Source organism: Pelodiscus sinensis, chromosome 2 (assembly GCF_049634645.1).
Source record: "Pelodiscus sinensis isolate JC-2024 chromosome 2, ASM4963464v1, whole genome shotgun sequence".
NCBI classification, from domain to species: Eukaryota; Metazoa; Chordata; order Testudines; family Trionychidae; genus Pelodiscus; species Pelodiscus sinensis.
Genome location: NC_134712.1, coordinates 250,790,447 through 250,817,052, shown reverse-complemented (window position 1 = coordinate 250,817,052; position 26,606 = coordinate 250,790,447). Strand labels below are relative to the sequence as shown.

The 26,606-nt window shown below is 44.8% G+C and overlaps 1 protein-coding gene and 1 long non-coding RNA gene across 4 annotated transcripts in view; one reads left to right on the top strand and one right to left on the bottom strand.

Annotated features, from left to right (window-relative positions):
* The window catches only part of LOC102460507 (vasoactive intestinal polypeptide receptor), a 169,498-nt gene that overhangs the window by 51,433 nt on the left and 91,459 nt on the right, over window positions 1-26,606 (bottom strand). Inside the window, exon 1 of one of the 3 annotated variants that reach the window (XM_025183371.2) lies at window positions 11,028-11,691. The exons of the other annotated variants lie outside the window; for them this stretch is intronic. The gene's annotated coding sequence lies outside the window, so the exon portion shown is untranslated. Of the gene's footprint in view, window positions 1-11,027; window positions 11,692-26,606 lie in introns of those variants that run through there. 3 annotated transcript variants of the gene reach the window in all.
* LOC112545381 (uncharacterized) overlaps window positions 11,556-26,606 on the top strand; it is a 39,804-nt gene continuing 24,753 nt past the window's right edge. Inside the window, exons 1-2 of the long non-coding RNA XR_012902135.1 lie at window positions 11,556-11,690; window positions 17,027-17,085. This is a non-coding gene — a long non-coding RNA (uncharacterized LOC112545381). The remainder of the gene's footprint in view (window positions 11,691-17,026; window positions 17,086-26,606) is intronic.

The window sequence follows — 26,606 nt, the reverse complement described above, 5'->3', positions numbered from 1 at the left end:
TTTTCAGTAACCTCTCACTATATTAGACATGTCTGTTTGCTGGGGAACCAAAGGTGGGAATGCCTAAAGGCTTCTTATTCACTAGTGTGGTGATACAGAAGTTTTTGTTAGTGATTTGGTGAATCGAATTATAGACTAACCCCCCGTTTCTGGGGATAGCCTGTCCTGTTTCTTGCTGTCTGACCTGAGTGTGGCATTTGCAGGGGGGAGGGTCTATCCCAGATGCCCGGTGACAGACTGCTGTAAGGAAGTCATGTGCTAGCCAATCTTTTGAGCTGGGGGAACAGGTTCGGGAAACTTAAAAGCCATCCTTTCCAATTTTCACTCAAACTAGATAACAGGCTATGTCTACACTACTTTTTTTGCAGAAGAGGCATTGCAAATGAAGCACTCATTAGTATTTAGCATTTTCTTGTGCTTCATTTGCATAATCTCATCTGATCCATTTTGCGGAAGAGGTTTTTGCACAAAAAAAAGCAGTGTAGACGGGTCCATTTTGCGCAAAAAAACCCCAAACCCTTTTGCACAAGATCCCTTATGCCTCAAAAAAGGAGCTATACACGATCTTGCGCAAAAGTTTTTTTTTTTTGCGTAAAATGAACCCGTCTACACTGATTTTTTTGTGCACGAAAACCTTTTCCGCAAAACAGATCAGAAGAGATTATGCAGATGAAGCATGAGAAATTGCTAATGAACTCTTCATTTGCATTACCTCTTCTGCAAAAAACCCCATAGTGTAGACACAGCCTCAGAGTGATCTTTGTTAGAGGTTCAACATGTCTACTTAGTTTTCACTGGGGTCCAGCTGGGACTGGCTACAGAAGTGCCCAATATATCCCAAGGAAAACAACTCTCATAGTATTTCTTGCCTCACTAGTGTTTCACGCTTCCAGATACCTATAGCCTATTCCATCAGGCCTTCCAGAACAAGAGTTTGAGCTGATGTGAACAAATGTCTGAACAGAACATTGAACAGAAAATTGCATCAAATCCTCAAAGTCAGGTCCTGGCTCACAAAACATGGAACCCCCGCAACGCACAAACAGGTGTTCATTATCTTGCAGAATCATTACAGCATCTGAGCACAGCTGAGCAAATTATTAACTGTCAATACTACTTTTTGCAAATTCCTGTTTTTGAAGTATTCGCAAACTGATCCTGGCTTCGTGGAGATATCTACTACTCATTAGTAACAATCAAATAATCTACTATTAATTATTATTATTATTATGTATTTGTATTTCACTAGCTCCGAGTCACCCTGCACAAGCTGTGATTCACTTGGACCAATCTGAAACTGTTGTTCCCTACCACTCTGTGGGTGTGTCTACACTGCACCTGGAGCTCAAAATAAGCTATGCAATTTGAGCTACGCAAATTGCATCACTTTTGTTGAATTAATTTCAAAATAGCTTATTTCGAAATTTGGCACTGTCTACAGCGCTATTCAGAATTGTTCCTTACTCCTGGTGGAATGAGGTTTACACGGATGTCGGAATAGTGAGCCTGTTATATTTCGAAATAACGGGCTTGCTCAAAAGATGCAGAATAGCTAATTTGGGATACTTAGCCTCTGGAAGCTGAATGCAGATTGCAAAACACAAATGATTTCTCCTTCCCTGCCATCTAGAAGTCAGGCCATGCCTGCACGTTCATTATTCCCATTTCTTTTTATAGGGGTTTAAATTACAATGGTGACATTTCACTTGGAGGCGACACACCCAATGCTCAGTGGAACTACAGTCAGCATGCAATGCTGTCTCTCACCTGCTGAGTGACAGGCACATTTTAGCACTTCTTCATATGCGCAGCATTGTCATAGATTCTAGTGCCTGAACTACTGGGTCTTGTATTTCCTGCTAACGGCTCATCACCTCCATTCTTGAGTGTTTTTTTTTGGTGGTTTCCGTTTCTTGTCTCTTATCTTATTAACTGAAGTGACTGCTGCTTGTTTCATTCTGTGGTGTGCCTGGGTCATTTCCCCACCCTCTGGAGTCTCTAATTTTTTGTTTGGTTGTTACTCTTTATTGCCATTTTAACAGTAACCGTGGTTCCTCAGACATCACTTCCCATCAGACAACACTTCTGACTGTTCTGTTTTACTGTTGTCCCATCAGACAACAGTAACACCGGCCCCTCAGACAACACTTTTCCCTTTTAACAGAGAGGGAAACTGAGGCAGAATGGCACTCGCACAAAGGAGCTGCACAACAAGATGGGGCGTCTTTGTATTGTAATCCAAATACACTGTTAATATAGTCAATAAATAAGGGGACAACTGGAGACTGTGGCATGTTTATTTAACACTGGTTTTCCCTCCACACAGTGACTCACTACACTCAGTTCACATTTGCACTTCTGAGCTAAGCTTTTATCAGGCTTTGCTGACTAGTACAGATATAGGGGCTCAAAGGCATGGCATTTACTCCCAGAGATGCGCACAAACACAGGCTGGAGGCGAAGTTGTAAAGAGACGTTTATTTTTACCACTTTGTTCAAGGGCTGGGAGGGGGAGTGACTGATTCTGCTGTGATCAGCCGGGAAAAGAACAAAACAATCTGCAAAAAGCTGCTGCTGCGTGCAGGTCACGGTAGCAGCTGGACCTCTGAGTCAGACATCAGACTTGGAGGTCTGGGGATAGATGCCCAGGGCCAAGAATTCTCTCTCTCCATTTCAGAGAATCTCACTTCCTTCAAAGTTTTCTTTGCTTCCTTGTGTAGCTCACCCATTTTAGGCATTCACAAAGCCAAGCCTCTAATCCCTCAGGATTCCGAAGGCTCTTTTTTTCTGTAACAGCAGCTCAGGGTGTACAAGAAATACCTGATTTTATTGTGTTTTAGTCTCGGTCCAGAGGCGGATTAAGCCTTTGTGGGCCACACCAAGTAGGGGCCACTCCCCATCAACTCTTGCTGAGGAGCAGGGCTAGGATGTGGGGGCTTGCCCTGCTCCACCCCGTGCTCCTGCCAGGGAGTGGAGTTGGAGGCCGGGGGGCTTCCGCCATTCCTCAGCAGGAGTGCTGGGTGGGCAGAGAGGGTTGGGGCACAGAAGCAGCCATTTTTTGCCCATCCCCTGGGCAAAGGCCCTATTGGTCCAGTGGCTAATCCCCCACTGCCTGGGTCTTACCTCACTTCTGTAGTCCTGCAAACGAAAGCAATGCACAAAGTCTCTCCCTGCATTGGACACCAAGCTGGATCAGTATTTGCTAGCAGGGTGGCCTTACAATGAGGGATTAATTTTGAAAGATTCCAAATCTAGGCTCTGTTTGGATAAAGAACCCCTACATCGCAATGCTTATTCTTGACCTTATCCCTGGAGAAGAAGGATGGCATTTAGGCAGTCTGGGCTGACTTCCTCTGTCACCACTGGATCTGTCTGTGTCTCAGTGTCCCCTCTGAATAAACAGCGGGTGGGTTGTTAAATCATAAACCATTCTGGGCAGGGATTAGAGTGTTTATACGGTGGCTGGCACAGAGGGGCTTTGGTCTCCAGAGCTCCCCCTGCCTGTGCCAGTATAATTTAAATATTATCCATGATAAACTAACTGAATGTCTTGGGTCTGCAAACTTCAGCTGGAAATAACTCACAAAGGGAGGCTGACATTTCTGGTATGACTGGCTTTGGTGCACAGAATGAAACCACAACGTGTTTTGCAATCGTACAACTTCCTATGTTGGCCAGAGCTACAGAAAGGCAATGCAGCACAAACATAAATACCATAGTAATAATGATTTATTATTATAATTAATTCTTATTGTTATTATTTATTTTGCAATACAGAAGGGACTAGCACCCCCAGTTATGGGTCAGGACCCCCAGTGTCCTAGGTGCTGTGCAAAACACAGAACCAAAAGGAGGCCCGTACCTCATGGAGTTTACAGTCTAAGGGTGTGTCTATACTACAGGGTTTTTTTTTCGGAAAAACAGCTGTTTTTCCGAAAAACTTCAATTACGTCCACACTGCAATCGCAATCTTTCAAAAAAAAAAGTCAGAAGAACTGAGGAGTTTTCCCAGCATTAGTAATCCTCTTTCTACGAGGAAGAAGACTTTTTCTGAAAGAGGTCTTTCAGGGAAGAGGGAGTTCTTTCGGAAGAAGAGGAAATAGGAAAAAGCTCAAGTGCCCTGGTGGCCATTCCGTTCATAGTAATCACAGTTTAAATGCGAGAGAGCGTCCGTTCAGTGTGGATGCTATCTTTCAAAAAAGCAGATGGCTTTTTCAATGCGCTTTGGCAGTGTGGACACGCTCTTTGGAAGAAGTTTTTTCGGAAGATCTCTTCCGGAAAAGCTTCTTCCAAAAGAAGCCTGCAGTCTAGATGTAACCTCTGTGTATGACAAGAGACAAAAGATAGACACAGGCCGATGGTGGAACTCAAGGAAGCAACGAGAAAACGTTGGTAAGTGAGTGGCCCAGTTGTTCTGTAGGCAAATGACTTTTAGGAAGGGATTTGAAGGACAATGTAGCCTGCAAATTTACATTAGGATGATAAAAAGCCACGTTTGACAAAGCCCTGGCTGGGATGATTTAGTTTGGGTTAGTCCAGCTTTGAGCAGGGGTTGGACTAGATGACTCCTGAGGTCTCTTCCAACCCTAATCTTCTATGATTCTATAATAAGCTAATAGAATAGGAAAATTAGGCAGGAATGCAAGATACATATAGGCCTAGATATATAAGAAGTAAGAACATAAGTATATAAGAACGGCCATACTGGGTTAGACCAAAGTCCATTTAGCCCAGTATTCTGTGTTTCAACAGTGGCCAATGCCAGGTGCCCCACAGGCACCAATCCAGGTAATCGACAAGAGATTCATCAGCTGTCACCCATTCCCAGTGTCTAGCAAACAGAGAGTACAGACAACATCCCAGCCTATGCTGGCTGATAGCCATTGCTGGACCTAACCTCCATGAATTTATCTGCTTCTTTTTTGAGCTGTTACAGCCTTGGCCTTCACAGTCTTCTCTGGCAAGGAGTTCCACAGGTTCATTATGCATTGTGTCAAGAAATACTTCTTGTTTGTTAACTTCTGCTTATTAATCTGCTTATTAATTTCATTTGGTGATCCTTAGTTTCTGTTTTATGAGAAGGAGTAAATAATCCTTCCTCATTTACTGTCTCCACATCAGTCATGACATTATAGACTTCTATTATACCGCCATAGTCATCTCTTTTTGAAACAAAGTTCCAGTTTTATTCATCTCTCCTCATATTTGTTGCTCTTTTCTGAACTTTTTTCCAATGCCAACGTATCTTTTTGAGCTGGGGGAATGACATTTGTACATATCATTCAAAAGGTGGGTGTACACAGATAGAGGCAGTGCAACATTTTCTGTCTTATTCTCTATATAGGGTGCATCTAGACTGGCAAGATTTTGCGCAAAAACTTGCCAGCTGTCTACACTGGCCGCTTGAATTTGTGCAAGAGCACTGACGTTCTAATGTAAGAATTCAGTGCTTCTTGCACAAATACTGTGATACTCCCGCTCAGGGATAAGCCCTCTTGCGCAAGAGTACTTGCGCAAGTGGGCCAGTGTAGACAGGTACCTTAATTTTTTGCGCAAGAAAGCCCAATGGCTAAAATGGCCATCGGAGCTTTCTTGCGCAAAAGCGCATCTATACTGGGCACAGATGCTTTTGCGCAAGAGCACTTTTTGCGCAAAAACATCCGTTACAATTTAGACGCTCTTTTGCGGAAATACTTTTAACAGAAAAACTTTTCCGTTAAAAATATTTCCGCAAAATCATGCCAGTCTAGATGCAGCCTATCTGTTTTTTAATTATTCCCAACATACTGTTTGTTTTTTCCATTGATGCTGCACATTATGTGGATGTTTCCTGAGAGCTATCCATGATGACTCCAAGATCTCTCTCTCTCTTGAGTGGAAACAGCTAATTTAGATCCCATTATTTTATGTATCCTCGGTATTATGCTTTCTGATGTGCATTACTTGGCAATTTTCAACATTGAATTTCATCTGCCATTTTGTTGCCTAGTCATCCAGGCTACGTCTACACTGGCCCCTTCTTCGGAATAAGCATGCTTTCAAGAGTACTGCTACCTCTCTACCTTTCAAGTAGGAATAAGAGATCCTCTGGAATAGGCCTTTATTTCGGAGGATCGCGCCAGTCTGGACGCTCTTTTCCAGCTTTTCCCCAAGCCGGAAAAAAAGCGGCGGACATGTTTATTTAAATCCCGCGGGGGATATTTAAATCCCCCGCGCATTTCCCTATTCCAAAGTTCTAAATTAGCATGGCTATTCCGAAGAAGGGGCCAGTGTAGACACAGCCCCAGAGTTTTAAGGAAGGTTTTGAAGGAGGACAATGATGTTTTTGCAGATGCTTTGCCAGATGTTTATGAGAAGTTTCCCCCAAGTGAGAGGGGTGGTTCTGGAGAAATCAAGAAAGTCCTTGTTTGAAAATTCAACTAGTGATCTATGGAGGGTGATGTCAAGGGCTGATTGAAGGAAGACACCAATCTTCTGATATGGAATGAGAGACGAAAAGTCATGTACAATGCTCCTATCCCAGGGTCAAGAGCAGGAAGACAAAGTGTGCAGGAGTATCGTCTGGTTTCCATTAACATTCAGCGACTTACATAGCATGGGAGACTGTCAATGAAAGTGTCAACATGAGGGAGGCTACTGTGTAACTGAAACCATGGGGGAGATGAACGTGAAGGAGGGAAGCTGGATGAATATGGCTACAAGAAATGGAAACATGTCTAGAGCCATTCCTCTGAGATACCACCCAGCCCTTATATGAAGGACAATCCAGTGGAGAAGAGGATCCCATTCTGATCCACCTGGTTCTGAAGTGTCTTGTGCTATGGGTAGTGTTAACATTCCCCATCTTTGTCTTCCAGGAGCGCAGGAATGTGGAGCAGAGCTCTCAGTAAACAGATTTGGAGAGGTAGAAAGAGAACTTATTGCTTCATGCATGGACCCAGGGAAAAGGCTTGTTCGGCCCCTTTGCACATACAAGTATGTGCACGTTGGCTAATTGGTTAATACTGAACATGAGAACATACGGGGTTAGACCAACGGTCCATCCAGCCCAGTCTCTTGTCTGCTGGCCAATATCAGATGCCCCAGAGGGAGGGAACACAACAGGTAATCCTCACATGTTCCCTCCCCTGTCACCCACCTCCAGAGAAACAGAGGCTAGAGACACCATTCCTACCCACCCTGGCTAATAGCCATTGATGGACCTAACCCCCATGAATCTATCTAGCTCTTTTTTGGCCTTAACAAAGATGCTAATTACCTTAACCATTACAAAGACAGCTTCCCCACTTATCACCCTTGATTAGCCATTCATTTACTCATAAATAGCTATTTCCTCCCTCCCTCTCCCTCTCCCCACCTTTTGTACTAAATCTGATTTGTCAGTTTAATAATATGTTCACTTTTTCATTGTATTCTTTTGGTATATAAGGTCATGCCAATTCTCTTCCAGAATATGATCTGAGGAAGTGGGTCTGGCCCACGACAGTTCATCACCTTTTAAACCATCTTGTTAGTCTATAAAGTGTTACATAGTTTTTCCTTTTGATTTAGCAAGATCAGACTAACACTGCTACCTCTCTATTACTTTTTTGAATCCTGTTAAAGTCCTGGTCTTCACCACATCCTCTGGTCTTGAGTTTCACAAGTTGACTGTGCACTGAGTGAAGAAAAACTACCTTTGTTTGTTTTAAACTTGCTGAGTATTAATTTCATTTGGTGACCCCTAGTTCTTATGCTGTGGGAATAAGTAAAACATTTTTCTTTATTCACTTTTCCCACATCAGCCATGATTTTATAGACCTCTATCATATCCTCCCTTAGTCTCTTCTTTTCTAAGCTGAAAAGTCCGAGTCTTTTTAATTTCTCTTCATATGGGACCGCTCCAAACAACTCATCATTTTTGTTGCCCTTTTCTGAACCTTTTTCAATGCCAGTATATCTTTTTTGAGATGAGGCGACCACATTTGTAACGCAGTATTAGTGGATGCGACAAATTACTGGGCTGAATAGAGCGGTAACTGAGTTAAATTTCATGGCCTGTGATACAGAGGAGATCTGATTAGATGATCAAATGGCCTTAAATTCAATGAATAGCCATATTTGCACATTGGAAAAATGTAAATATCAAAAAGAGGAAAGAAAAAATTTAGGGGGTTCCAACAATAGTTATGGGAAGAGAGAGAGCAGAGCAGAAATTAGGTAGAATGGATTTAGTAATCATTAGATCTGTTGAATCATTTCCCATCTACATTGGAGGAAATACTGGAGAAGACACCTGGCCAATTTACTGGTAGCCATTTTATTGGAGGAACTGTCAATGAACTGATCCCAACTTTTATCAATTTCTAAATAATTCATCTTAATACCAATCAATTCTGTGAAAGTTCAGCCGATTATTTAAAGTTCACCAGTCGCCTAAGTCACGTGGTGTTGTTTCTGCTCCAGGATTATATAGCCTGACCTGCATAAACTACTTCCACCTGAAAGTAATTTCATTTAGTCATCTCTTTTCTTTATTTAAATGACTCATTGCTACAGTGCGGTAACTTTGTCTTCTGTGAAAATTCACCTAGGTAGTACAAATATGCACAAAAAGCAAATGTAATACTATGCAAATGCGCCCAGACAGAAACAAGTCTCACGTTTGCAAAAAGAACTGCAAAATAACTTTTCACTATTCACTCAGGATATGGCTACACTGCCGCTTTTTTAGATCCTTTTGTCAGAAGAGGCTTTTCCGACATTTGGCCCATCTAGACTGAGCCAAATGTTGAAAAAAACCCTCTTTTGGAAGCCCCCTTATTCTTGTGGAACAATGAATACAGGGGCTTCCAAAAGAGTGCGTTTGGTATCCCAGAAAAAAAAGTGGAAGAGCAAATGCGTCCCTGGATCTGAAAGAGTTTTTCTGGGATACCTCCGATATCCCAGAAGAACTCTTGTAGTCTAGCCGTACCCTTAGTTCTGCCAGAAACCCTTTTGTGTGAAAAAATCCAGCATTACATGCAATGGGACAGATTAGCTAACCAGTGTTTTGTATCTTCTTTTCACTCTCCAATTCCTACATTTTCTCTCTCTCTTTTTCCTGCCACACAACAGAATGACGTCATCAAGCTCTCTGGCCATGAAAGCCCCCAAAGGGTGTGGGGGGGGATTGGCGATCATAGCGAACAGTGGGCACAGTCCCTTAGTAACTCATTAAAAGCATTAGTGCATAGCAGAGTGATGCAAACAAATTTAACTAGGCACTTTACAAATCTAAACAGCTCCTTTCCCCCTTCTTCTTCTTCTTCTTTTTTTTTTTTTTTTTGCAACACCACAGATTAAATAAATTGACTTCACTACTTTTTATATGGACATGTCAGTCTCCATAAAACTAACTGCATCAAGTGCTGGCAAAGAAAATGGAATGAAGGGTCAAGCACCAATTTCCAAACCTACTCTTAAGGAAAACTGACAGATTCTAGGACAGGCCCAGAGTTGGGACCTCCAGCCATAGCTGAGGTGCAGAACTGGAGGGACGAGTGGGATGGAGAATAGAACCTTAACTATAGACATTTTTTTTTCTCTACTCTGCATTCACTCCCTCTCAGGAGTGATTCAGGAGCAGCACCCCAAAATGAGTAGGATTCTAGTGCCAATGGGACATATTGTAAAGGAACAGAAAGGTGACAAAGGTGACAGCAATGAGCTTGATTTTTCCATGTGGTTCCACTCTTGGGGCAGGTACATTAGAGTTCAGTGACTCAATAAACTCATTCTAACACTCTGCATGCTACTTTTCGGCAGCCTTTTGTACTCACAATGACCTCCAAGTGCTGTAGGAAGCCAGCGGAAAACTTTCCATTGCACAATCACTTTGTCACGTTAGCCTGAGCCGGGTAGGCTTACACTGAAGGAGTTGCTGCTGCAGTAGCAAACTAGTGGCAGATCTCAACTTTCAGAAGCACTGAAGAGACTTACTAAAATATATATATATATTTTAAACCGAGCACTTTTGTCTCACAGAGAAGCTTCCCCAAGATGTTTTAGTTCCTCATCCGGCCAGCCAGATCATTTTATTGAGCTCACCATAACTCAGCATGGGACAGGTGACTGGGGTGTATGTGTGTCCTGCCTACACACATCACATGACACTGTGGCATAAGCCAATTAGGGTTGCCAGGTGTCCGGTATTGAACCGGACTGTTCAGTATTTTCACCTCCTGTCTGGTAAAAAAATTCAGAAAATACTGGACATCTAAAATGTTCGGTAATTTCTGATTTTTTTCCTGGCCAGGAGGCGAAAATCCCGGGCTGTCCGGCTCAATACGGAGGCAGCCTGGCAACCCTAGTGCTTACCGGATTCCGCAGGGGAGCCGTCCGGCCCGGCGCAGAGAGGCAGTCTGTTAGGGCCAAAAAGCCTCACCGCATGTTTCTTAAATGGGCCACGCTTTTTTTTTTTTTTTTTTTGCTGAACAGTTTTCAGACTCCTTTTTAATTTTTTTTTTGTATTTTTTCTGAAACCATCTGGCAACCTTAAAGCCAATAGATGGGCAGGGAACTGCTGCTATATGGTGAGTGAAGAGTGGGCCACCCCCAAAGAGCCTCCTATACCCCTTGCCAGGGTTTGAACATCCCCAAATCACATGCTGTGGGATTAGGATCCAACTCTTCTCTGGTCCTCCATGCCAAAGGGCTTGAGTGGATTTTGTGGACCTCTAATATCTTATAGTTGCACAAATCCCTGGACTAGAGTGTGTGTCCCTCCCCTACAGTCCCATGAGTCTTCTTCTGTTGTGAACACAATGCAGGTGAAAGGGTGAGGTGGAAAGGCCTAAAGACTTGAGGTCCCTAGTCCATCCACCGCATGGGTGTAGAGGAGCTGCACATTCCCACCAGCAAGCTCTGGCCCTGGGCACTTACTACCAATCAGATGTGCACGCGCCTCACAGCCAACCCCCTTGATGGCAGTCTCAGAGCAGGGTGTAGGGGTGTGAAGAATTCCCCAGTGGTACTTTCCCTGCTCCAAAGAGGGATGTTACTAGTACCTGTTATTTCATTTCTGCTGCTGTTGGTGATTAGTGAAGTTTCCCAGGACAATAAAAATGGCCGTGGATGGCTAATGCCATCTTGGACTTACCCCACTGAGTTGTACTGTTACTATTCTGATTGTTTCTGTGGTTGCTATGGCGATGTGCTTACACCCCCCATGACTTAGCACTCCAAGGACAGACTGCTCCCGATCCACTCCCATAGAGAGTCAACCAGGTCACAGTGCCAAAAGGGGTCCAAGAACAACTGGTCTCACCCACGTCATATAGCGAACTGGACATTTTTTCCTCCACTGGAACACAGATGAGTATTTCAACAATTAGACCAAACTGGGAGGAACTGCCCAAGGAAACAGCAAAGCAGGCTTAAGAAATCAGATACCCTACATCTCCAACCTATCCACTGCACGGGATCATTATCTAGGCGCGGGCTCAGCAGGCAGCACAAATCAAGATCAGATAACATAGAGGCTGAGCAATAAGAGATCCGCCCCAGGAAATAATAAATGACCACAAAGCCAGGAAGCATCCAGTAACCTAATTGCCAAGACCTGTCTGGATGACAGTCCCTACAGGATTGTCAGCCCACCTAGGTCACAAAGGCAAGCAGCACAGAATTCATAATCTCTGCAAACAACCAGTCCAAGAGAGATGCCTCAGGTAAGGCCACTTCTTTCATAGAATCATAGAATACTAGGACTGGAAGTGACCTCGAGAGGTCATCGAGTCCAGTCCCCTGCCCTCATGGCAGGACCAAATACTGTCTAGACCATCCCTGATAGACATTTATCTAACCTACTCTTAAATATCTCCACAGATGGAGATTCCACAACCTCCCTGGGCAATTTATTCCAGTGTTTGACTATCCTGACAGTTAAGAACTTTTTCCTAATGTCCAACCTAAACCTCCCTTGCTGCAGTTTAAGACCATTGCTTCTTGTTCTATCCTCAGAGGCCAAGATGAACAAATTTTCTCCCTCCTCCTTATGACATCCTCTTAGATACCTGAAAACGGCTATCATGTCCCCCCTCAATCTTCTCTTTTCTAAACTAAACAAACCCAATTCTTTCAGCCTTCCTTCATAGGTCATGTTCTCTAGACCTTTAATGATTCTTGTTGCTCTTCTCTGGACCCTCTCCAATTTCTCCACATTCTTCTTGAAATGCGGTGCCCAGAACTAGACACAATACTCCAACTGAGGCCTAACCAGCGCAGAGTAGAGCGGAAGAATGACATCTCATGTCTTGCTTACAACACACCTGTTAGTGAATCCCAGAATCATGTTTGCTTTTTTGCAACAGCATCACCCTGCTGACTCATATTCAGTTTGTGGTCCACTATAACCCCTAGATCCCTTTCTGCCGTGCTCCTTTCTAGACAGTTGCTTCCCATTCTGTATGTGTGAAACTGATTGTTCCTTCCTATTCACATCCATTCGTCCAGCAGTAGAAACCAGAGCCAATGCTGAGAGATTTTATGCTCATTTACAGACTAACAGACTAACAGTGTCACAAAGGAGCTCACTGATTTTGTCAACGATGGTGGTGAAATACCTTTGGCTGGTCATGTTCGGAGATTTCAACATTCACGTTGACAAGGACACAGATGCAAAAACCCAGCTCATCACTTGCCTCTTTGCCCAAGCCACCTCTGGTCCAACCCACACAGCTGGCCACACCTGAAACTGGGTCTTTGGAGGATGTCAGTATCAAAGACATCACAACCCAGCTGCTCTTTAGAGCAGACCATCACTTCCACCACCAGGCAACAAGACAGGCTCATGACCTTCCTGATCCAACCACAAAGACTCAAACTCCACCAAGTTCCGAAGCCTGCTAAAAAACAGCAACAATCCATCAACAGGAGGATAACTCTAGCATAAAATAATGATTCATAGGATCCTTGTCTTGGCCATGGACATACTGGTCTCCAAATAGACACTTCCTTTTTATCCTCTCTTTCTCGCATAGCAGCACTTGTGAGCATCACTTGCTACCATCTCTCATTGGCTAAGAGATTCCTTCCCATGCCGGTGGATGATGACATGGTCTCAGGGCACATCTAGGCTGCACTCTAAAATTGGAATAAGATATGCAATTTGTGCTACACAAATTGTGTATCTTAGTTTGATTTTATTTCAAAATAGGCTATTTCAAAATTGGGTTCATCTACGTGCCACCAAGTTTCAAAATAAAACACTATTTTGAGACATCCCTTATTCCTTGTAGAATGAAGTTTACAGGGATGCCAAAATAGAACATCTGTTATTTCAAAAATTATCCTTGGACGTGGGGTGGGGTAGCTATTTTGGGATACTTCCAGTATCCTGAAATAGCACTGCAGTCTAGATGTACCCTCAGTGACACACACTTTTGATCTGGATGCATGTGAGCAATGTGAGATACCATATACGCAGAGCCATGGCAATGTCTCTTCCCTGCCTTCACGCCACTCAATAGCCTAGGCTCTGCATATCCAAGTGACCTACTCAAGCTCCAGGATGAAGACCATAACTGATGACTCTTCTCTGGCACAATGGAACTTTCTGCCATAAGGGTAAAGCTCACTTGTGCAGAAATTGAACTGTCTCAGGGGAGGGCCCCAGATTTTTGAATCAACTCTTCCAATCAAAGCACAATCACAAAGCAGTGAGGCTTTCCACTCCAAGTTCAAGGTGCAGGTCTTCAACTTGCCTTCTCTACCATAAATTCGGAGCAGCGGGCATATTTAAAAAGACAACAACAAGAGCCGACACTAAAACAAAACCCTGCACAAACAATTCTCTCCATGGGTTGAAGCTGGGAGAGACAAAGGACCACAGGTGGAAACGTAATTAAATCAATTAATGACTAGCCTACAGAACAGAATGTAGAATGCTAACCTAAAGAGGCATTTCTTGGCTGCATTTTATCTCTATAAATTACTTGGATGGCTCAGAAGCCAGCGTGGAGTGAGGTAGTGGCAGCATGAAGGAAAAAGCATGAATCCTTCTGTTAGGGAATCTGATTGGAATAGAAGGTTGATGAATTAAACATTGGTGAATACTGTCACTTTATTATCTAGAGCAAAGGCTTTCTGGGACAGAAACTCCTGAGAGCAAAAGTTGTAATTGAATTTCTTGGAGTATAAACTTAATTGGGAGTGAATGTGAAAGATAGGAATTGAAGTGGCTTTGCTAACAGCTTCTACGGACTGCTAAAGAGCGTGAGTCAGGAGTGAAGTGATTTGTTGAAGGCGTAATGGAAAGATTGTAGAAGGGAAGTCAGCTAGAGAAATGTCCGTGGTAGTGAGATGATGACAGAGAGGGTCTGATAAAAAGGTGCCTGAGCTAATTGGGAGCTAAATGCTGAGCAGATAAAGCCAGGAAAAGTGGATAAGATAGTAGTTCAGAGTTAAAAACAATTCATTGTATATGCATGTCAGGTTCTCTCACAGCTTTCCTCAGCTCCAATCTTTTTTCCAGTCTCTCAGCTGTTAGGAAGTACCATGTCACCCCTACTAATAGGTCTAAGAAAACCCTCGCTGTGCAATCAGTGAAATCTTGGTTCCACTGAAGTTAAAGGTAAACCCCCCCAAAACTGGGCCAGGATTTCAGTGTTGTCTTCAAGTTGTCATTGTCAAGTCCAAGTCAAGTCTCAAGTCACCACAGTTCAAGTCTCAAGTCGAGTCTCGAGTCCCTAAAGTCACTTTCGAGTCAAGTCCCAAGTCGAGTCTCGAGTCTTAATTTAAAAAATGTCAAGTCACTTTTGTACAAGCCATCAATATCGGCATTTTTGGACAATTTTTTCACCACGTCGATTTAACAAAATTAGCAAGTCTCAAGCCGAGTCTCAAGTCACAAACAATGAACCCGAGTCGAGTCTCAAGTAGAGTCACCTCAGCGACTTAAGTTGGACTTGAGTTCAAGCTGTGGACTCGAGTCAACAACTCTGCAGGATTTCCTACTAGGAAGACAGTCTAGGTCAGTCCAGGTGTAACCCACACACCTCCTGGGTGTGGTGCACTGTCCCATGTAATGCCACTTAGGCCACTTACAGAGCGAGAGAATGAGCCTGCTCTATAGCCTTAGCTGAGAGCCAGCCGGCTTGTAGCTCGAGCTGTAGAGCAGGGGTCTCCAACCTTTTTAGGCATGAGATCACTTTTTTGAATTTATGTGCAATCCAGGATCTACCTCAAACCCGAACACCCTTGCTCCGCCTCCTTTGTGCCCCTTCTCCAAGGCCCCGACCTTTCTCACTCCATCCTCCCTCCCTCCTCCATCTTCCTTCCCTTTTACCAGGCAGGGGCAGAGGGTTGGGGTGCAGGTTCTGGTCTTGGGCTAAAGGATTTGGAGTGTGAGGGGCTCTGAGCTAAGCCTGGGGCAGAGGTTCAGGGTACAGGCTCTAAGGGAGTTTGGGTTGGGAGCGGAGGGGGGCTGAGGGCTAGGGGAGGGGCTTAAGGTGCAGAATGGGGGGGTTCATGACTGGGGCAGGGGTTCCGGATGCAGTTGGACACTGCTTACCTCAGGTGGTGCAGTGGGGCTAAGGTAGGTTCACCCCTGCCCTGGCACTACAGCACTCTCAAAAGGAGTCAGCAAACATCCTCCATCCCAAGCGCTGTTGTGCCCCCCTTCATTCTGTGGGGACAGACTACAGGGTGGGAGAGGTGGCACCCTGACATCAGTGTCCTCCTCTTCCCTCTCCTGCCCAGCAAGCGGGGGGGGGGGGGGGAGCAGGAGCAGTCAGCTCCAAGGCAAAGGGCAGGAGCCCCACGGTAGTGGGGGGAGGGGCAGCTGAAGTGCTGGCACTTGGTAGCCTCTTGGCCAAACCAGTGAAGATCCCCTGTCAGAGGCTCCAAGATCTTCCAGTAGATCCCAATCTACTGGTCAGTGACCACTGCTGTAGAGGCTCATGGACTCAGCTCAGAGGTCCCAGGTTTGGTTCTGCTGCTGGCATTACAATGGCTCTAAGTATGTTTTTCTCTTCTTACTCCTCCTGGTCCTTTCTGTAATAGCCTCTGAATAACAGCAGAAGTCCTGTCTTAACTGCTGTCTCTGTTGTTTCCCCACCATTGTATTCCCCTTAGCTGAAATATATTTCTCCATACAGTTGCACCCACATTAATGGTACTTTTTACTACTTATTCTTCCAGATTCTTTGGATTATATCGAGTCCTTTACTAACTTTATAGCTGGAATTTTATCACCAGGGAGTTGTAATACTCTTAGGAACCACCAGGTAATATTTGCAGATAATTAAGCAGAACTTGTAAAAGTGAGTATGTAAGTCAGTGGTTCTCAGCCTGTGGTCCACTTGCTGCCCAATCAGCACACAGCTGCAGCCTATGTGACATCCTCAGAGCCATACAGGTACAGGTTGAACCTCTCTTGTCAAGCACCTTCTGGACCTGACTGGGGCTGAACCAGAGAATTTGCTGAACTGCGGAAAGTCAGTATTGTCTAGCAGCATTACCAACACTCCCACTGCTTACTGGGCTCTTAGAAGGCAGGTAAATTAGAGCTAAATAATAGCACAGAACACTGAGGTCCAGGTGGCTGTAAACAAACTTTATGGGCTTCAGAAAACTTGACATTATAGGGCTTCAGAAAACTTGACATTATGAGGTTTCAGAAAACTGTAAACAAACTTTATGGGGCTTTAGGAAACTTGACCACACCCATGATACATGGACATCCGCTTAACTACAATCATGCCAGATCACAGCTGTTGCCAGACTAGAGAGTGCTGGACTAGAGCGGTTGCCAGACCAGAGAGTGGCAGGCCAGAGTGATTCAACCTCTCTGTGACCCACATAACACACAGAGAGCTGCATATGTGACCCACAATAATAAAAAGGTTGGAAATCATATGCAGAGATAGTTAGATCTTGGAAAAAATGCTTAGGGTTAGAAGTTATTTGATATGATATAGAAGTTAGATATGGTTAGAAGTTATTTTCAGAAGCTATGCCTCCTACCAGTAAAACTGTTTCTATCTCTGACTGAATCATTCCTTAGGTATAGCTGATGTAAGCAAAACAAGAAAGTATGTTGGCGTTGAAGACAGATTCTTATTGGTAAATATTAGTAAACATCGATTTCGCTGTACAGCTACAATTTGACAAAAAGTATTTCCATCAATAATAATCAAAATGTACAGACAGGCAAAGTACAGCCTCTCTCCGAGTTATGAACGAGTTACGGACCAAACACTTGCCCGTAACTTGATCCGTTCGTAACTCAGACCCCATTGAGTTATATGTGACCACGCTGTTCGTAAGCACGGGTCACATTCATAACTCGGGGACCGTCTTTACGACCGCTCCATGGGAGCTTTGGTTGTAAGTGTGAACGGTCATAACTCAACTGTTCTCAACTCGGGGAGCGGCTGTATTAAAATTGTGCTGGAGAACTTATTACGGTTCAATCTAAGGCTGTTTACTTCGTATATTTTGACATGAGATATCGACAGCTTGTGCTTTGACAGTTTTAAACCTTTAAATTTTTGAAGACCAAAGTCTATTGCCACTAAATAATTATTGTCCGATTCCCACTGAGAATTTACCCAACTATGAACATTTAAAATCAACAAGCATGTAAAAGTATGTTTAAAGAACTAAACATCAATAGTATCTGTCAAAATTATACAAAAATAAAAATCAGATTCTGCCAAGCTTAATTATATGGAATCAAAACATTGCAGGGCATACAGACATCTTCAATTGTCATTGATTTTTTAAAATCATTTGGGTCTCCACTAATCATTATCACAACCATGCTTCATGGCACTGACCTTAACCAAACACACAGTTCCTTGCTACATCCCTGCTTTGGTGAAATTTTAAGCTGTTTATCTGCTTTCTCTATCCTTCCCATACAGTTTTGTGTCGCTAATGGACAAGATCTCTGCTCTTTCAATAAATATACATAACTCCCCCCCATCTGAAAACTGCACGTTTGCTTCATATTAAATTACCTACCCTATAAAACTTCAAGCCAAGTTTATCCTGGGTTTGAAGGGATTTAATGGCAACTAGCTAACAGCAACTCAATTTTGATGCGTGTTTTTACACTCTAGCGCAACGAAATAATAATTAATAATATTAACAAGTGCAAAGTCACGAGTGCTTACCAACTGGAAGAATAACAATTCCCTCCTCCCCCAATGAGGTCAGTGGGATTTGAATCCTGGACTTTCATATCCAGAAGCACACATCTACCACTTGATCCAAAGGAGAAACGCAAGTTGCTGGAGGTACACCTAGGCTGCTCTATTTCATGGTGGCTAACCATTGAATGGCAGTGCATAGCCCAGTTTACAGGCATGTTCTAGTGGCTCCATACAAATGCATTTAACAAAACAATGGACATTCCGATTGCCAAAGTTCCCAAGAAATCTGACAAATGCAACGTAACAGGCTTTGTTACAAACAAATCCCACAGCTCTAAGGCCATAACACAGGTTAAGTACCCAGAGCTACCTAGCTCCTCAACTATACTGTGCAGTGTAGGAGCAGCAGGTCACAGGTTTGGGTGCTGTGCTGATCCAGGATAGATGGGACTATACAAATCAGCATTCATCTATAGATCTGGGGTCTGAGTCTGCACTGCCTGGAGCCTGCGGTAGTCATTGACATCTGTGCAACAAGAGGGTTTCCCTTTGTGTTACAGCAGGTCGCAAATTTTCAATTGAATTGTTTTTTCTAAAAATTTACCTTCCCCCCCCCCCCCAAATAAAAATGTTACTAAAGAATGTGTTTAATATTTTTGACTTTCTCTATGAGAATGAAATATTTTGTGGGTTCACTTGCCCTTTCTTTCCTCTTCCATCTCATCCTTTTCCCTTGCCCCCCCCCTTTCCCATTCAAGTGGCAAAATAAAAAGGGGGCTATGAAGAGTTCTTAGCATCATCAGCAACACCTACCCTCAAAATGATCGTTTTTTAAATCAACATTTTTTTAAGTGAAAAAAGGAGGAAGTTCTCAAATATATGAAAAATTGTGCCTTTTGGAAAGCTGGGATTGAAAATGATAGCGCAAAATAAATACAATACAAATCTTTAACCATGTTTTGACCAGATCAATTTCCCATCCACTTTGCACAAGAGTAAACTAATACAGAAAGCAAAGGAGACTGAGGCCATGAGGCCCTGATCCTGATCAAAGGCTTCTATGTAACCACCTTGAGCAGTTCCCTTGATTTCACAGGGCAACGCACAGTGGTAAAGATAAGCACATGGCTAACTGGTTGCAGGGTTAGGGTCTTAATATCATGTACTTCCATGCTAGGTCCTTTGCTTTGCATATAGCTTGTAAAGGTACATCTATCCAGCAGCATTATTTTGCAATAACTGACATTACTTCGAAATAACAGTGCGTCTTTACAATGCAAGCCTGCATTTCGAAATAATGGCAAGCTGGAGGACTTCTTACTTCGACTCCTGTAGCCCTCATTCCACAAGGAGTAAGGGAAGTTGAAGGAAGAGCGTTCTTCCTTCGACTTCCTGCTCCGTAGGCAGTGCCAATAGCCAAATTAAGCTATTTCGACTTCAGCTACGCAGCTGAAGATGCGTAGCTTCATTTGACTTTTGCCCTGCAGTGTGGACATGCCTGTCAGGTGTTTGTGGGGACAGGCACTAACAGTAACTGACTCATATCTGAAGGGTCTTCTCACATAATATTCAACTTGGCACCGTTCTCCCCTGCATAGTGAAGCTAGATAATGCTATGTGGGATGACTCAGCTCTGCAGTACAAACAGCAAGTGCAGGGAGAGGACGCCGTTTCCAGAGAAGTGCCATGTTGCAGGTGTGTTATGACAGACGCAGTTCCTTTCCATCAATCATTCTATGCTTGTTTTAAAGCGCTGAGTAAGAAACTCAAAATAGCATGATGTGTGGCATGAAGACAGGCTCCCAGGATACGTGGGCTGAATGCATTAAAAATAGCTTCTGGCACATACCAGATCCAAAGGGGTGACACACTTTTTGCTGGTGTATCTATACTGGCAACCCGCCTCTGCGTGGAGACCCAGTTTACACTGGTTCTTCTGCCTACAGAGTCAAACCACCTCCTTGAACGACAAAACCTAGACCGGCAAATGGACTTCTTTGCTGGAATAGCTGCGCTGACACAGGAGATTGCTCCACCTTCGTGTGCATCCCAAATTGCCATCCACATCCAGTTGCAATCTGCAAAAATGGTCCATGGACAGACTTGCAGGGCCTCTGAGGAGGGCAGAGGGGGCGTGGCTCTGAGCCTCTAGAAGGGGTGGAGCTTTAGGTGGAAGGGATGGGGATGAGGCTAGCCTCCACCAGGAAGCTTCAGCACTGCTTGGAGCACCCTTCCCCCCCCAGGCCGTCCCCAGCGCTGCTCAGAGCATGTGGTGTGGAGCTCCAGTGGTAATTTAAAGAGGCCAGGGCTCCGTCCTCCATGGCTGCTGCAGTAGCAGTGGTGACAGCTGGGAGACTCGGGCCCTTTTGAATCACTGAGACCTGGGGCAGTTGCCCCTTTGACCTGTCCCCCCCCCCACCTCCTTAGGCAGGCCTGTCCATGGATATCTGCAACTGTAGATGCAGATAAAAAGCAGAGAGCCACAGGTTTGCAAGGCTCCAGCCTTAGCTATAGCGATGTCGGCAATGGGGATTTTTTTTCATGCTCTGGATCATCACATCTATGCCAGCAAATCTTTTCAGGGCAGACCTGCCTCTGGCCACGTAGGGTGGGATCCACAAAGTGTTGCATTGCAACACTCAGATTTACAGAATCTAATTTTAGGTCTCTAGAAAATCCCAGGAACGCATTGCAAGCCGCGCAGCCTGAGTTAAGCTCTTTGGCTCCTGGACAGTGGCTGGAGAGAGAGAGAGGTGCCTAGCAATGTGATCCACACAAACCAGCACACGAGGAGAGGAGTGGCCTGAGGCAGCCTCTGGGAGATGAAGTCTAGGTTGCAGGAAGGTGCCTAGCTTTGCTTAGTGATCCACAAATGGGGGACCTACCACCGGGAGTTAGGTGGCTCAGGTGCCGAAAGGGTTTTCTTTTAGTGATCCACAAAGGAGACAGGCACCTGCCTTGCTCCACAAAAAAACAGCAGGAGGTTGTGGTGGCCACCTTATATCTTTGAGCCAGTGCGTAGCACATTTAGCTGTGATGTGGGAGACCCACGTTCAATTCCCACCTCTCTGCCAGCAGGGGGGGATAGCACTTGAATGGGGGGGGGGGAGGGAGTCTACTACTTCTCAGAAGAGGCACACTATATGCATTGAGATATGGGATATTCTGTGGGGGGCACTCCTCAATCTCTCCTGAAGCTGCAAAGGAAGGAACACAGGATTGGAGAAGGGGGAGTGGACCTAGGGTGTCCCATCTTCCAGGTGAGTGCCCTTCCCATTCAACGAGCGTCTTTCCCTCTTTCTGGCCTAGCGGCTAAGTATTCATCCACTGTGGTGCAGCCATTGGCCCGGAGAGATGGAGAATGATAAAGCTGGGTTGAGAAGTCCCCTCATAGGCCGTTTGAAAATGTTATGAATTCTCATTTTGTTTGTGCCTTGAGCAGCATTGGTCTGGTTGTGTAGATACTCTCACCAAATAGGCATCTGGGGTATTCTTTGACCCAGTCTCAGCTCTCCATTCCCGTCCCTTCTTGTTTGCCACCTACCCTGCCAGCCCACCCATGCCCTGGTCCAATGCCCTTCAGTCATGGATAATTCCCAGAATTCTTTGCATCAGCTCCAGTAAGTCGTCAAAGAGGGCACAGCTGGTACAAAGCATTCTGAAGGGCATATAAACATCAGGAGCAACTGGGACTGTTGGTGTGATCAAAAGAATGAAGGGGGGACTCTGTTCTGTTTCTTTTCTTTGTCTTTTGAAAATGACCAATGTAATTATGTGGAGACATAAAAGGAGGAAGAAACAGCCTTGCCACATGTGGGTGAAGATAAAGACGCAAGAGATAATGGGCGAGGCTCGGGGGCAGGAGCTCATTGGGGACTACACGCTGGAGGAGGGGTGCAGAAGCAGAGGAAGTAGGATGCAAGGATAGGAGGAATTTGAGAGCTGGCAACCAGTATAGAAAATTTCAGCCCAGAGGTTTAAAATTTGGCAAAGTTATACCCAATCAAACCTAGGGGCTTATAATCAAAAGTGCCAGGCAACCTGTGCTGCCCTATCATTAGAGCCCCGCAAATCCATGGATATCCAATTTATATCCGCAGGTGCCTGCATCTGCGCCTGACCCCCCCCCCCCTCCTGTGCATGAGGCAGCTGGCTCCTGACTCCCATGATGCTTACAGAGTAACCGGTTACCAGTTCACACGCCTAGTGGCATGAAACTGCATATACCCTACACACTACCACCAGTGTACACATGCCCCTAGCAATCACTGTATAGGAATAAGAGCTTGTCTAGGCCTTAAAAGTGCACCAGAGTAACTAAACTGACTTCACACTCAATCTAATTAAACTAGAGGAAACTCCTAATGTTGAAGTACTTAAGCCAAGGTGACTGTTGCATATATAGATTTTACATAACTTGGTAAGCTACCAACATAAGCTAAACAGAAATAAGTGAGGGTAAAATTCATTTAAGTGCCTCTTCATTGGGGTTTAATTAGACCCATTACTATTAATTAATTTAGTTACGGTAGTGCATTTTTCTAGCATAGTTTATGTCCACGTGGCAATGGATGAGTGTGATATGCAGCTCTTGTGGACATTTGCATGCTAGCTGTGATCTATCTAGCTTGCTAAAAATAGTCGTGAGGAGGATACAGCCGTGTGGGCTGTGCAACATGCCCCTGGGTACGTACACACGCTGCTTGACTGTGCGGATGCCTGTGCCACCACGCCCTCATGGCTATTTTTAGCAAGCGAGCAAGGTGAAAGCTAGCACAGGTGCTGCAAATCATACTCACAACAGAGTGTAGATGCAGCCACGGACGAGGCTTTAGTTGGCTAGGTTGACCACTCGCTCATGCTTCCTCTGCAGAAAAGTCATGGGGCCTGCCACCATCAATCACTGTTGATAAAAATGCTTCAGTCCAGATAAAAAAACCGACAAAGAAAACATGAGCCACATAAGCATTTAATTGGCCCACCTATACACCCCAGAGCTGCTGTGCAATATGATTGCTAATTTATGCAGCGGGTACCCACAGGCCTTTGACTGTTTTGGTTTTTTTTTGGTAAAGTACTGCACAACGCCTCCAGGATAATCACTATGGAAATGAAAAGAGATTAAAAAGTCTGGGACGTTTCAGCTTAGAAAAGAGGAGACTAAGCGGGGGATACGATAGAGGTCTATAAAATCATGACTGGTGTGGAAAAAGTGAATAAGGAAAAGTTATGTATTTGTTCCCATAACATAAAAACAAGGGCTCACCAAATGAAATGAATAGGCAGCAGGTTTAAAACAAACAAAAGGAAGTTTTTCTTCACACAGCACGTAATCAAACTGTGGAACTCCTTGCCAGAGGATGTGGTGAAGAGTAGGACTTTAACAGGGTTCAAAAAAGAACTGGATACATTCATGGATGTTAGGTCCATCAATATTTATTAGCCAGAATGTGTAGGAATGAGGTCCCTAGCCCCTGTTTGTCAGTGGAGAAGATGACAGGGGAAGGATCACATGAGGATTTCCTGTTCCGTTCACTCCCTCAGGGGTATCTGGCACCGGCCACTGTTGGAAGACAGGATACTGGGCTAGATAGACCTTTGGTCTGACTCAGTATGGCCCCTCTTACGTTTTCATGTAAATCAGGTGCACACACCATTAAGAGGAATAAAAACGGCCTAAGCTATCGAGTAAAAGTGAGGTGGGAAAGACAGTCATCCATTTAGACTGGCTGGGTTTCAATACAGTCAGCAAGAGCATCACCTCCAAGCATAACCAGAGCCCGTCTTTGGGTAAGAAGGAAAGGAAAGAAGAGGAGCAGGCTCCTCAGCATGCTGGTATTTTGGGTGCTTCTTGGAGCAGGCGTCCCAGCACTCTGGGAGTTTGGGCTGTTTCCTAGGACAAAGAGCAGTGGCCCGAAGCTAAGGAGCAGCTTAGGCTATATACCCAAGAGGAAAAATTTGCAACAACGGGTGTCAGGAGGTGGTCTATATTCCAGACTAAGGCTCTGTCTGTCCACAGTGGTCTAGCACCGTTCTATTGTATGTAGATTCTTATCCTTCTCCTTTCTGTAGTATCTCAGCATCTTTCTACTGGACTGTCCCGGTAAGACTTCCTGCACTAAAACACAAACCCTGGTCTGCTCATGAACCTTCCCTGGAGACTTGCTATGAATATCCATTGCCTTCTCAACATGCGTCACCATCCCTGTTGGTCAGAAGACTGCAAGGGTATTATCGATGTGAAGCTGCTAAGGATGATTCAGACCTAGAATGCCTTCTGCGTTCATTTTTTATCAGCTCTGTGGTAACCCCATCCCATTATCACTTTTTCCTGCTGCCTTGTTTAACTCTGGGTTCCCACAGCAGGGACATGTGCAAGTGTCCAGAGTTCATTAGAGATTTTGATCGTTACCCTCACTGGCTTCCTTTGTTCATCAGTGGGGACAGCCTACCAGGGTTGGGCCGTTGCTATGTGCAGGCAAATATTTGCCGACCCAAGTAAAAGCTGAGGGAACAGGCGCAGTGTCGTAGATTTGGTACATTCAAATGCTTTAAAGAATCTGTCAGAGTATGTCTACACTACCCTCCTAATTCGAAATAGGAGGGTAATGTAGTCATACCGCAATTGCAAATGAAGCCCGGGATTTGAATTTCCCGGGCTTCATTTGCATAAATCCGGCCGGCGCCATTTTTAAATGCCGGCAGTTCGAACCCCGTGCCGCGTGGCTAATCCTAATCCGAACTAGCTACTCCGTGCCGCGTGTAGCCACGCGGCACGGGGTTCGAACTGCCGGCATTTAAAAATGGCGCCGGCCGGATTTATGCAAATGAAGCCCGGGAAATTCAAATCCCGGGCTTCATTTGCAATTGCGGTATGACTACATTACCCTCCTATTTCGAATTAGGAGGGTAGTGTAGACATACCCCCAGGGAGTGCTCCAGACACTGAAACCAACATGAACGATGGGGCAATATAAGGAAGATGTGTAAAGACCCATCGCTGTTCAACAGGTTCCCTGACTCAAGACTTAGATGGGAATTCAATGAGTAGTCTTGTAAAATTCAGGCTGGGTCAGAGTTCCCTTTAAAGTGGCGTTTGCTGGTTGTGCTGTCTGACAGATCAGGCCAGCCTCCGGATCAATTTCCCAACGTCCTTCTTGCGTTATTTCCTTCTTGCAAAGAATACATTTCTGTGGCATCACTCTCAGGCTCGGCTTGTTGTGACACTTCCTACAATAACCACCTGCTGGAGGCAGTGCTTCTAAATACGATGTGAAATGGGGAGCATGTTGGCTCTCGCTGGCTGGTTGTGCTCTCTAGAACTTGCTAGACGGGGGGGGATGCCTGCCTACACCCAAGAATACAGGGGATCACCTGAGAGCTACCGTGCTACCATGAACAAACTGACGAACAACATTAATTGTTTTATTTTCCATTATCTAGTCAAATTTTAATTTGTTGGTTCCCTTAATGCTAAAAATCTCCTATCCCCCTATGCAGATCAAGGCCCTAGAACCACTCATGCTCAATGCTAAGGGCCATATTTCAGGAAAGGTATCTGAGAAAATCTGAAAGGGCTAGAAATGAGCAGCAAGAACGAGGGAAAGGGAACAGAAGCGAGAAACACAAGGGTTGCATCTATTGTGGTGGGAGAAAGGGATCTGACAGGTGTTCCCTCTAATCTGTGTAGCAGCAAAGCTTCACAGGTGATTAATCAGACCTGCCCAATCAGAGACTCAGGGCTTTGTGCTGCACAGCTTACAGGGAACACTGGATCTGACCAAAGTCTCCAAGAGTCTCTCCAGATGCTAATGTAATTCGAGGCAGCAAAACCACTAGAACTAATGATAATATACCGGGCTTGGAAGGCCTAACCAGTACAAGCAAATAGCAGCTGAAAAGAACACTTGGGCATTCCATTTTCAGATGGAGAGAGGCTAGTGTAGGGCACCAGCAGAAATAACTCACGTAATGAAGAAGAAAATATACTCGCTAGGCCTGAATGCACACATGGAGTTAGGCATTAGTTTGTCCCAGATTAAGTAAGTGTGTGTGTGTGTGTGTGTGTGTGTGTGTGTGTGTGTGTGCGTGTAAGCATGTGAGTGACTCTACAGTGGGCAGGAGAGGGGGCGTAGAACATTTCACTCAGGAGGTGGGAAATTTTGGATCCAGTCGTGCTTCTAAACGACTCTTTAACGACGTGTCCAGAGTGCAACAGCTGAAGTGGCTGAGAGAGCCTTATGTTGCCAAACGTGGCCCACTGGTTACAGAGGCAGATCAAATCCCTTCTCCTGTGCAGGTGTGGGGGGTGTCTCCCATATCCCATGTGGGTTCTCTGAACATGGGACTAAACATAATGAAGTAAACCCTCCTCCCTTTCCTGCCCCCTGTTGCGTGTGTGAACTCACCTGATCCAGTAGGGGGCCTATGAGCACGCTTCCTGGATCAGGCCACACCCCCGATGTCGGCCTCCGAATGCCTCTCTCA